The following is a 9,594-nucleotide window of genomic DNA, read 5'->3' on the forward strand; positions in this document are numbered from 1 at the left end:
TAAAGGGGATGGGGGTTAATAATTCGTTGCTGATTTCCCATTTGCTTTAAATGTGCTGAAACTCACATGAAATGTAGATTATTATATACCTCATCGAATACGGGGTGCAAAAATTCTAGCAGCCGACATTAAAAAGGTCTTATTTGAGCGCATATCAACCAATGTCCAGAACAAACCTAAACGTTTGGTGCATATAACGTCTAGAGTATATAGAAGGGGGTGGGGGTTAATACAATCGTTGCTGATTTCCCATTTGCTTTAAATGTGCTGAAACTCACATGAAATGTAGATTATTATATACCTCATCGAATACAGGGTGCAAAAATTTAGCAGCCGACATTAAAAAGGTCTTATTTGAGCGCATATCAACCAATGTCCAGAACAAACTTAAACTTTTGGTGCATATAACGTCCAGAGTATATAGAGGGGATGGGGGTTAATACATTCGTTGCTGATTTCCCATTTGCCTTAATTTTGCTGAAAATCACATGAAATGTAGATTATTATATACCTCATCCAATACAGGGTGCAAAAATTCTAGCAGCCGACATTAAAAAGGTCTTATTTGAGCGCATATCAACCAATGTCCAGAACAAACTTAAACTTTTGGTGCATATAACGTCCAGAGTATATAGAGGGGATGGGGGTTAATACATTCGTTGCTGATTTCCCATTTGCTTTAAATGTGCTGAAACTCACATGAAATGTAGATTTTATATACCTCATCGAATACGGGGTGCAAAAATGCTAGAAACCGACATTAAAAAGGTTTTATTTGAGCGCATATCAACCAATGTCCAGAACAAACCTAAACGTTTGGTGCATATAACGTCTAGAGTATATAAAAGGGGATGGGGGTTAATACATTCGTTGCTGATTTCCCATTTGCTTAAACGTGCTGAAACTCACATGAAATGTAGATTATTATATACCTCATCGAATACGGGGTGCAAAAATACTAGCAGCCGACATTAAAAAGGTCTTATTTGAGCGCATATCAACCAATGTCCAGAACAAACCTAAACGTTTGGTGCATATAACGTCTAGAGTATATAGAAGGGGGTGGGGGTTAATACAATCGTTGCTGATTTCCCATTTGCTTTAAATGTGCTGAAACTCACATGAAATGTAGATTATTATATACCTCATCGAATACAGGGTGCAAAAATTTAGCAGCCGACATTAAAAAGGTCTTATTTGAGCGCATATCAACCAATGTCCAGAACAAACTTAAACTTTTGGTGCATATAACGTCCAGAGTATATAGAGGGGATGGGGGTTAATACATTCGTTGCTGATTTCCCATTTGCCTTAATTTTGCTGAAAATCACATGAAATGTAGATTATTATATACCTCATCCAATACAGGGTGCAAAAATTCTAGCAGCCGACATTAAAAAGGTCTTATTTGAGCGCATATCAACAAATGTCCAGAACAAACCTAAACGTTTGGTGCATATAACGTCTAGAGTATATAGAAGGGGGTGGGGGTTAATACAATCGTTGCTGATTTCCCATTTGCTTTAAATGTGCTGAAACTCACATGAAATGTAGATTATTATATACCTCATCGAATACAGGGTGCAAAATTTCTAGCAGCCGACATTAAAAAGGTCTTATTTAAGCGCATATCAACCAATGTCCAGAACAAACTTAAACTTTTGGTGCATATAACGTCCAGAGTATATAGAGGGGATGGGGGTTAATACATTCGTTGCTGATTTCCCATTTGCTTTAAATGTGCTGAAAATCACATGAAATGTAGATTATTATATACCTCATCGAATACGGGGTGCAAAAATGCTAGAAACCGACATTAAAAAGGTCTTATTTGAGCGCATATCAATCAATGTGGCAGAACAAACCTAAACGTATAGCGCATAACATGTAGAGTATATCGGTGAGGGGGTTTCGGGCTTTAATACAGTCGCCGCTATTTCCCATTTGCCTTAATTTTGCTGAAAATCACATGAAATGTAGATTATTATATACCTCATCCAATACAGGGTGCAAAAAGTCTAGCAGCTGACAATAAAAAGGTCTTATTTGAGCGCATATCAACCAATGTCCAGAACAAACCTAAACGTTTGGTGCATATAACGTCCAGAGTATATAGAAGGGGATGGGGGTTAATACATTCGTTGCTGATTTCCCATTTGCTTTAAATGTGCTGAAACTCACATGAAATGTAGATTTTTATATACCTCATCGAATACGGGGTGCAAAAATGCTAGAAACCGACATTAAAAAGGTCTTATTTGAGCGCATATCAATCAATGTGGCAGAACAAACCTAAACGTATAGCGCATAACATGTAGAGTATATCGGTGAGGGAGTTTCGGGCTTTAATACAGTCGCCGCTATTTCCCATTTGCCTTAATTTTGCTGAAAATCACATGAACTGTAGATCATTATATACCTCATCCAATACGGGGTGCAAAAATTCTAGCAGCTGACAATAAAAAGGTCTTATTTGAGCGCATATCAACCAATGTCCAGAACAAACCTAAACGTTTGGTGCATATAACGTCTAGAGTATATAGAAGGGGGTGGGGGTTAATACAATCGTTGCTGATTTCCCATTTGCATTAAATGTGCTGAAACTCACATGAAATGTAGATTATTATATACCTCATCGAATACAGGGTGCAAAAATTCTAGCAGCCGACATTAAAAAGGTCTTATTTAAGCGCATATCAACCAATGTCCAGAACAAACTTAAACTTTTGGTGCATATAACGTCCAGAGTATATAAAGGGGATGGGGGTTAATACATTCGTTGCTGATTTCCCATTTGCTTTAAACGTGCTGAAACTCACATGAAATGTAGATTATTATATACCTCTTCGAATACGGGGTGTAAAAATACTAGCAGCCGACATTAAAAAGGTCTTATTTGAGGGCATATCAACCAATGTCCAGAACAAACCTAAACGTTTGGTGCATATAACGTCTAAAGTATATAGAAGGGGGTGGGGGTTAATACAATCGTTGCTGATTTCCCATTTGCTTCAAATGTGCTGAAACTCACATGAAATGTAGATTATTATATACCTCATCGAATACAGGGTGCAAAAATTCTAGCAGCCGACATTAAAAAGGTCTTATTTGAGCGCATATCAATCAATGTGGCAGAACAAACCTAAACGTATAGCGCATAACATGTAGAGTATATCGGTGAGGGGGTTTCGGGCTTTAATACAGTCGCCGCTATTTCCCATTTGCCTTAATTTTGCTGAAAATCACATGAACTGTAGATCATTATATACTTCATCCAATACGGGGTGCAGAAATTCTAGCAGCTGACAATAAAAAGGTCTTATTTGAGCGCATATCAACCAATGTCCAGAACAAACCTAAACGTTTGGTGCATATAACGTCTAGAGTATATAGAAGGGGGTGGGGGTTAATACAATCGTTGCTGATTTCCCATTTGCTTTAAATGTGCTGAAACTCACATGAAATGTAGATTATTATATACCTCATCGAATACAGGGTGCAAAAATTCTAGCAGCTGACAATAAAAAGGTCTTATTTGAGCGCATATCAACCAATGTCCAGAACAAACCTAAACGTTTGGTGCATATCGTCCCTGTTTTCACGAAGTGACGGTAGAGCGCGCAACTAAAAGAAAGTTAGTTTTGAATAAATCGCTTTCAAAGTTTCAAACCATAATCTCAACCTCTTTAATGTATCAAAGGCAAATAAATTTTATATCCTGGGATAGAAAATATTTTAATGTTTAATTCTATGTTTAAATATTTCCATAATTTCTTATATTTTTGGGGGAAATGAGCTGTAAACATTACCGTCACTTCGTGAAAACACGAAATTCAAGGACGCGCTGTGATTTTGTTTTCACGAAGTGACGGTACGTAGCCGCGCGCGTAAAACATATGGGATTTTTCTCTCGTGGTTGGAATTCCCGAAATGGACACTAAATACGGCAAAACGTTTTGTTTAATTGATGTACAGATAAAATAATTCAAACTGTGAGAAAGAGTACATTTTCCTCTTTCTGTAGCTGCTTTTTCATTTCTCTGTGTGAACTGTTAACACAACCGTCATTTCGTGAAAACACAAATTGCATAGAACGCTTTGATTTTGTTTTCACGAAGTGACGGTACGTAGCCGCGCGCGTAAAACGTATGGGACTTTTCCCTTGTGGATGGAATTCTCGAAATGGACACTAAAAACGGCATTATGTTTTATTTAATTGATGTACAGATAAAATAATGCGAACTGAGAGATAGAGTACATTTTCCTCGTTTGGTAGCTATTTTTTTTTTATTGATAAGAATAAACTGAATGTCTCTGAATGAACTTTTAACTTAACCGTCATTTCGTGAAAACACAAATCACGCAGAACGCTTGTATTTTGTTTTCACGAAGTGACGGCTCGTAGCCGAGCGCGTATAAAACATATGGGATTTTTATTGTGTGAAGCAATTTCATGAGATAGACACTGAAATACGGCAAAATTACTTGTTTAATATATGTATGGATAAAATAAGAGCACCTTTTCTTCTTTGTATAATTATGATGTTAGATGTATGATGTCAGTTTTTGCATGTTCACGAAGCTACGGCTCACAATAAATTAACTATCAATAGCACAGATGGATATTGGCACTAAGTGCTTTTAAAATGATTAATAAGCTATATTCTCTTTAATCTTAGGCTAAAAATGGATATGTATTTAATATTATTTGAGGTTTAATTATCAGGTACATTGTATGTATAGGGACTAAAGATTGCACTAAAGTTACTATATACTTTCCACTTAAGAACACGTTCAAGTAGTCTCCCCCCCCCCTCTCTCTCTCTCTCTCTCTCTCTCTTTCCCTCTCTCTTTCCCTCTCTCTCTCCCTCTCTCTCTTTACCCCCTCCATCTCCCCTTAATATCACACAAATTCTGCAATTTCTTGTTGAAATTCATGCGAGTGATATCAGGGCTTTTGCTACTCTATTACTATGAGGAATTTCTAAAAATTTTGAGAGGGGCCTAGCTAAATATATTTTTTCAGATAGGAAATAAAGCAAATATGTTAAGAAATATTTTTGAATGAAGGAAAAAGATTAAGTATTGATAATTGACCATAATCTGTAGTTAACTACTCAACTCTGCAATATAAACACAGAAAATGAATTTTGACTGAGCAGTTTTAATTCAAACATTTGGAACCAGAACAGCAAGTGGAAAATGGAGCATAAATTCAAAAATATTAAATAATTCATACCAAACATATCATCATCAATTATCATCAATACTGTATTGCATTTTAAAATGTACAATTAGGGTTTTGTGGAAAAGACTCATCAGTTATATACATCCACGGAATACGAAGGTTATTTCATTCATTATACAGTACTTGTAAATATGCTAAAATGTCTTTATCTAATTCTTTATATACGACTTGGTTATCATGTTTATTCAGCAATCGTAGCGAGTAAATGCCACATGTGACATACAAAATGCTCGACAAACATGTACTACATGTATCATGAAGTTTTTCAATGGGAAAATGACTAATATAATCATCATCGTTACTTTTTTGTTCATCACTGTTTTTCATAAATATCTTGTGAGTAGAGTATCAGAACGCTACAAAGTTTACCAATGCTTAAAGGTTGTCTTCACCCAGGTAAACACGTAATCTCTGACTTAACTATTATCAGCTAAACAATGCATGATAAACATGGAAATATCAATTTGACTAAACAATTTCATTTCTCATCAAACAGATACAATTCAAAACAGCAACATTATATTGTATGATCATTATAGGATAGTTTGAAGTACCAAATACAATTATGATGAGAATGACTATAGAAGTAATAAATTAAAACATTAAATGTGAACTAGTAACATTGAGTTTTGAGAGAAAAACCAATTGTTGAAATGTAACTTATATTCATGTTCTAATGAAGGCATCAACCCCTGTGAATACAAACATTTAAAGAATGGACAAACAAATTCTTCAATACAAAGATACAATATGAGGATTCATGGAACTGGAATCGAAAACTCTAATATGCATTACTGATCGAGGTAGGTATACCTGATAAATAGCAGTTCTGAGCTATACATTTGAATATTAAAGATTTATGTTTGCAGGAGTTCATTATAATACTGTAACAGAAAACTGACACCTGTACGACCATTCAGTTAATTGTTTCAGAACTCATGGAAAATATTACCAGTTTGCTTTAAATCAATTCATTGATTTTATAATCAATCCATTTCATTGTAATTACTAGTACACACAATTACAATTATGAGTAGAGTTTGCTTTATTTATGATATTCAAAATGTTTAAAATCAAACAGTATAAAAGAGAGATTGAGGTATTGAAACATTGAAGCATTGACAAAACGATCAATGTAATTGATTCTAGTTTCTCAAGCATGCCCTTCAACACAAGTCCTTCAAGTTTCTTCACACATAATGTCATCCAAGCGATAGTGGTTGAAGCAGAGAAGATCCTTGATCTAGACTGCTTGGAAGTAAAAGGAAATAAGAGAAAGAAAAATCATAATAAAAAAAGTCCAAGTCAAAATCAATAAAAAATCATTATCAGAATTTCAATTATGAAAGGGAAACTTTACAGTGCATTATGATTGGGCAAAATTATTATGTGTAGTTTTGGTACCCAATTTTAGAGAGTCTCTTAATAAATTAAATACTTTATGTGGTATCACCTTAGTATTGGAATTTTTATAAGGATTTAAAAAAATTAATGCTGACCTCGATAGGACCACTCATTCCCTTAACTAAGAGACCTAAGCATTAAAAACAATTAAGAATATCTTAAATTTTAACTATTGGGAAACAATCAAGAAGGAAAAAAGATACCTTTTGACTCGCTCACAAGCATAGACAATGGGTCATCATCAGAATCGCAATCGGAGCCGTCAGGAGACTTTAAGGGTCACCATGCCAAGTCACACATGCAGCTCTGACTGTGTTCGGTGAATTGCTTCAACAGTGTTCGGTGAATTGCTTCAACGGTTCCATACCGCTCCCACTCTTAGGTCACTATGCCGAGTCACATCTGCAGCTCTGTGTTCAGTGAATTATCAAGGACCCATCTTACCAGCATGTCGGTCCCTGTATCCAATCTAATTTTGTAGAATGAAAGAAATAATTACAAGTTATTTTCTTTCATTTTTTTGCAAGCAGAGGTAAGGAAATGAATCCAATATTATCTTTTGTACATCAAATTAATTAATAGGCATAACTAACCCCAAACAGAAGTTTTCAATTGCCCCTATTACCCCAAAATAGAATTTTCCAATTGCCCCTACCAAACAACAACTACCCCTATGCACATAAGCAGTGAGTGTGCTTTAGTACTTTGCTGCTAAAGTGTGATTTTCTTGAACAGATCATGAAACTATTCTCACCTGGATTTGTGTCTGGCCTGTGGCATTCTTGAAAAGTAGATGTACTTTCCCAGTGCATCCTTCATATAAGTGCAAATTGTATCTACTGCATCTGAAACTAAGTGAAAGCAAAAACATCATCATAATTTCATTACCACTGAAGTGTAGGTAGTGAGACATGTACATCATCTGGTATGGTGCTTGCTTGGAAAATTCTTTAAAACACGAAGTGGAGTTGGGCAACATTTGCTGGTATCAAGAACAATTGTTTAAAATAATTTTTGTATAGGGTGAGAGACCAAGGGTACTAAAGTAAAGTGCTGCCTTTGAATATAACAGACACAGAGTACAGATAACGAGAGAAACTAAGCTAAACATGTGGACATTGTTCCCCAAAAGGTAGACTACTCATGATTACTTCAGTCTCAAAAAAAAAGTATTCCTTTTTCGGATGGTGCCATTTATTCATTTTCAGGGCAGGACCGTATCTAATTTTCAATTTTTAATTAAATGTTCATCCATGTCCTTCTTTGCTTGAAAGGCAAATCATTGAATTCCCTAACACTAACAGTTAACCAGAAGGGGCTACATCCCAGGTCATCTCAGCTCAGCATGATGATAATTTTCATAACTCCCTTTGCCCTTGGCCATGTTGATGTTGGCCTTGGGCTTGGAGCCCTGAAATTTCTTAAACCCCAGGCACGCGCACCTTACAAGAAAGGTCTCAGTCTTGTCGAGATCCTGATCTACGCACCTCTAGATTCTAGATTGATGAGTAGTGGCTGACATAAACTGATAATTATAAAATGATGATCTAGAGTAATTAGAGTTCTAGGCTCTAAAACAAATTTATAATTAGCTAAATAGTAAATTACTGAAAAAATAAAAGTAAAACTCTAGTCTCTAGAGTCTAGATGATCTACTCTCTAACTTTCTGTAAAACTTTGTTCAAATGTATAACTTAAGCAGATATAAAAAGAACCTTATAGCATTAATATTTGGTGTGGAGCAAAATAAGAAAGACTCTCCACTTAATTTATTTAGTCTAGATGCATATTTGTTCAGTCTAAGTTGATCTTTTTAGTTTTGGATCACATGATACTTCACTCCTTTATTCACTTACATGAAAATAAGTATATGGGGCGAAATGTGGAACGGCGGTGTATTTTTCACACATTTCTGTGTTCATGGACATATTTATGGCTTACAAAGAATCAGAACGAATCAAAAGAGCGTACCACATTAATTTACCCTAAAACAACGTTTAAAAACTCACCTTTTCATGGTCTGTGACTGTTCCAAACTGCGAAATTTTCACTACCGTCACTTCGTGAAAATATTAAAAGCAGGAAAAGAGCAAACGATGTTTTCACGAATTGACGGCTGTTAAGCGCGTACTTGGCCGTCACTTCGTGAAAACAGAAAATCCTTTTGCTATGCATTTTCTTGTTTACGTCATCGTCATAGCGACATAATTAGACATTATTATGATCTGAAATTTTGTGAGGTTCAAGATGTTAGTGAATGATGTCCAAAAATGCAAAAAAATCAAAAGTGAAAATGTATGCGATTTTCCTCACTACCGTCACTTCGTGAAAACAGGGACGATATAACGTCTAGAGTATATAGAAGGGGGTGGGGGTTAATACAATCGTTGCTGATTTCCCATTTGCCTTAATTTTGCTGAAAATCACATGAAATGTAGATTATTATATACCTCATCCAATACAGGGTGCAAAAAGTCTAGCAGCTGACAATAAAAAGGTCTTATTTGAGCGCATATCAACCAATGTCCAGAACAAACCTAAACGTTTGGTGCATATAACGTCCAGAGTATATAGAAGGGGATGGGGGTTAATACATTCGTTGCTGATTTCCCATTTGCTTTAAATGTGCTGAAACTCACATGAAATGTAGATTATTATATACCTCATCGAATACGGGGTGCAAAAATGCTAGAAACCGACATTAAAAAGGTTTTATTTAAGCGCATATCAACCAATGTCCAGAACAAACCTAAACGTTTGGTGCATATAACGTCTAGAGTATATAGAGGGGATGGGGGTTAATACATTCGTTGCTGATTTCCCATTTGCTTTAATTTTGCTGAACATCACATGAAATGTAGATTATTATATACCTCATCCAATACAGGGTGCAAAAATTCTCGCAGCCGACATTAAAAAGGTCTTATTTGAGCGCATATCAA

The 9,594-nt window shown here is 35.5% G+C and overlaps 1 long non-coding RNA gene across 2 annotated transcripts; it reads right to left on the reverse strand.

Moving 5' to 3' along the window:
- Positions 1-5,144: 5,144 nt before the first annotated feature.
- On the reverse strand, positions 5,145-8,982 carry LOC105442441. Of its 2 annotated transcripts, none has more exons than XR_004065884.1 (4): positions 8,662-8,982; positions 7,407-7,503; positions 6,856-7,121; positions 5,145-6,499 (listed from the first exon to the last, which is right to left on the reverse strand). It is a non-coding gene; the product is annotated as an uncharacterized LOC105442441 (long non-coding RNA). The 2 variants fall into 2 exon arrangements; XR_004065883.1 differs by having other exon boundaries at positions 5,145-6,496; positions 8,662-8,980.
- Between the last annotated feature and the right edge of the window lie 612 nt (positions 8,983-9,594).

The sequence above is a fragment of the Strongylocentrotus purpuratus genome, unplaced genomic scaffold (genome assembly GCF_000002235.5).
Source record: "Strongylocentrotus purpuratus isolate Spur 01 unplaced genomic scaffold, Spur_5.0 spur5_scaffold_21, whole genome shotgun sequence".
NCBI lineage: Eukaryota > Metazoa > Echinodermata > Echinoidea > Camarodonta > Strongylocentrotidae > Strongylocentrotus > Strongylocentrotus purpuratus.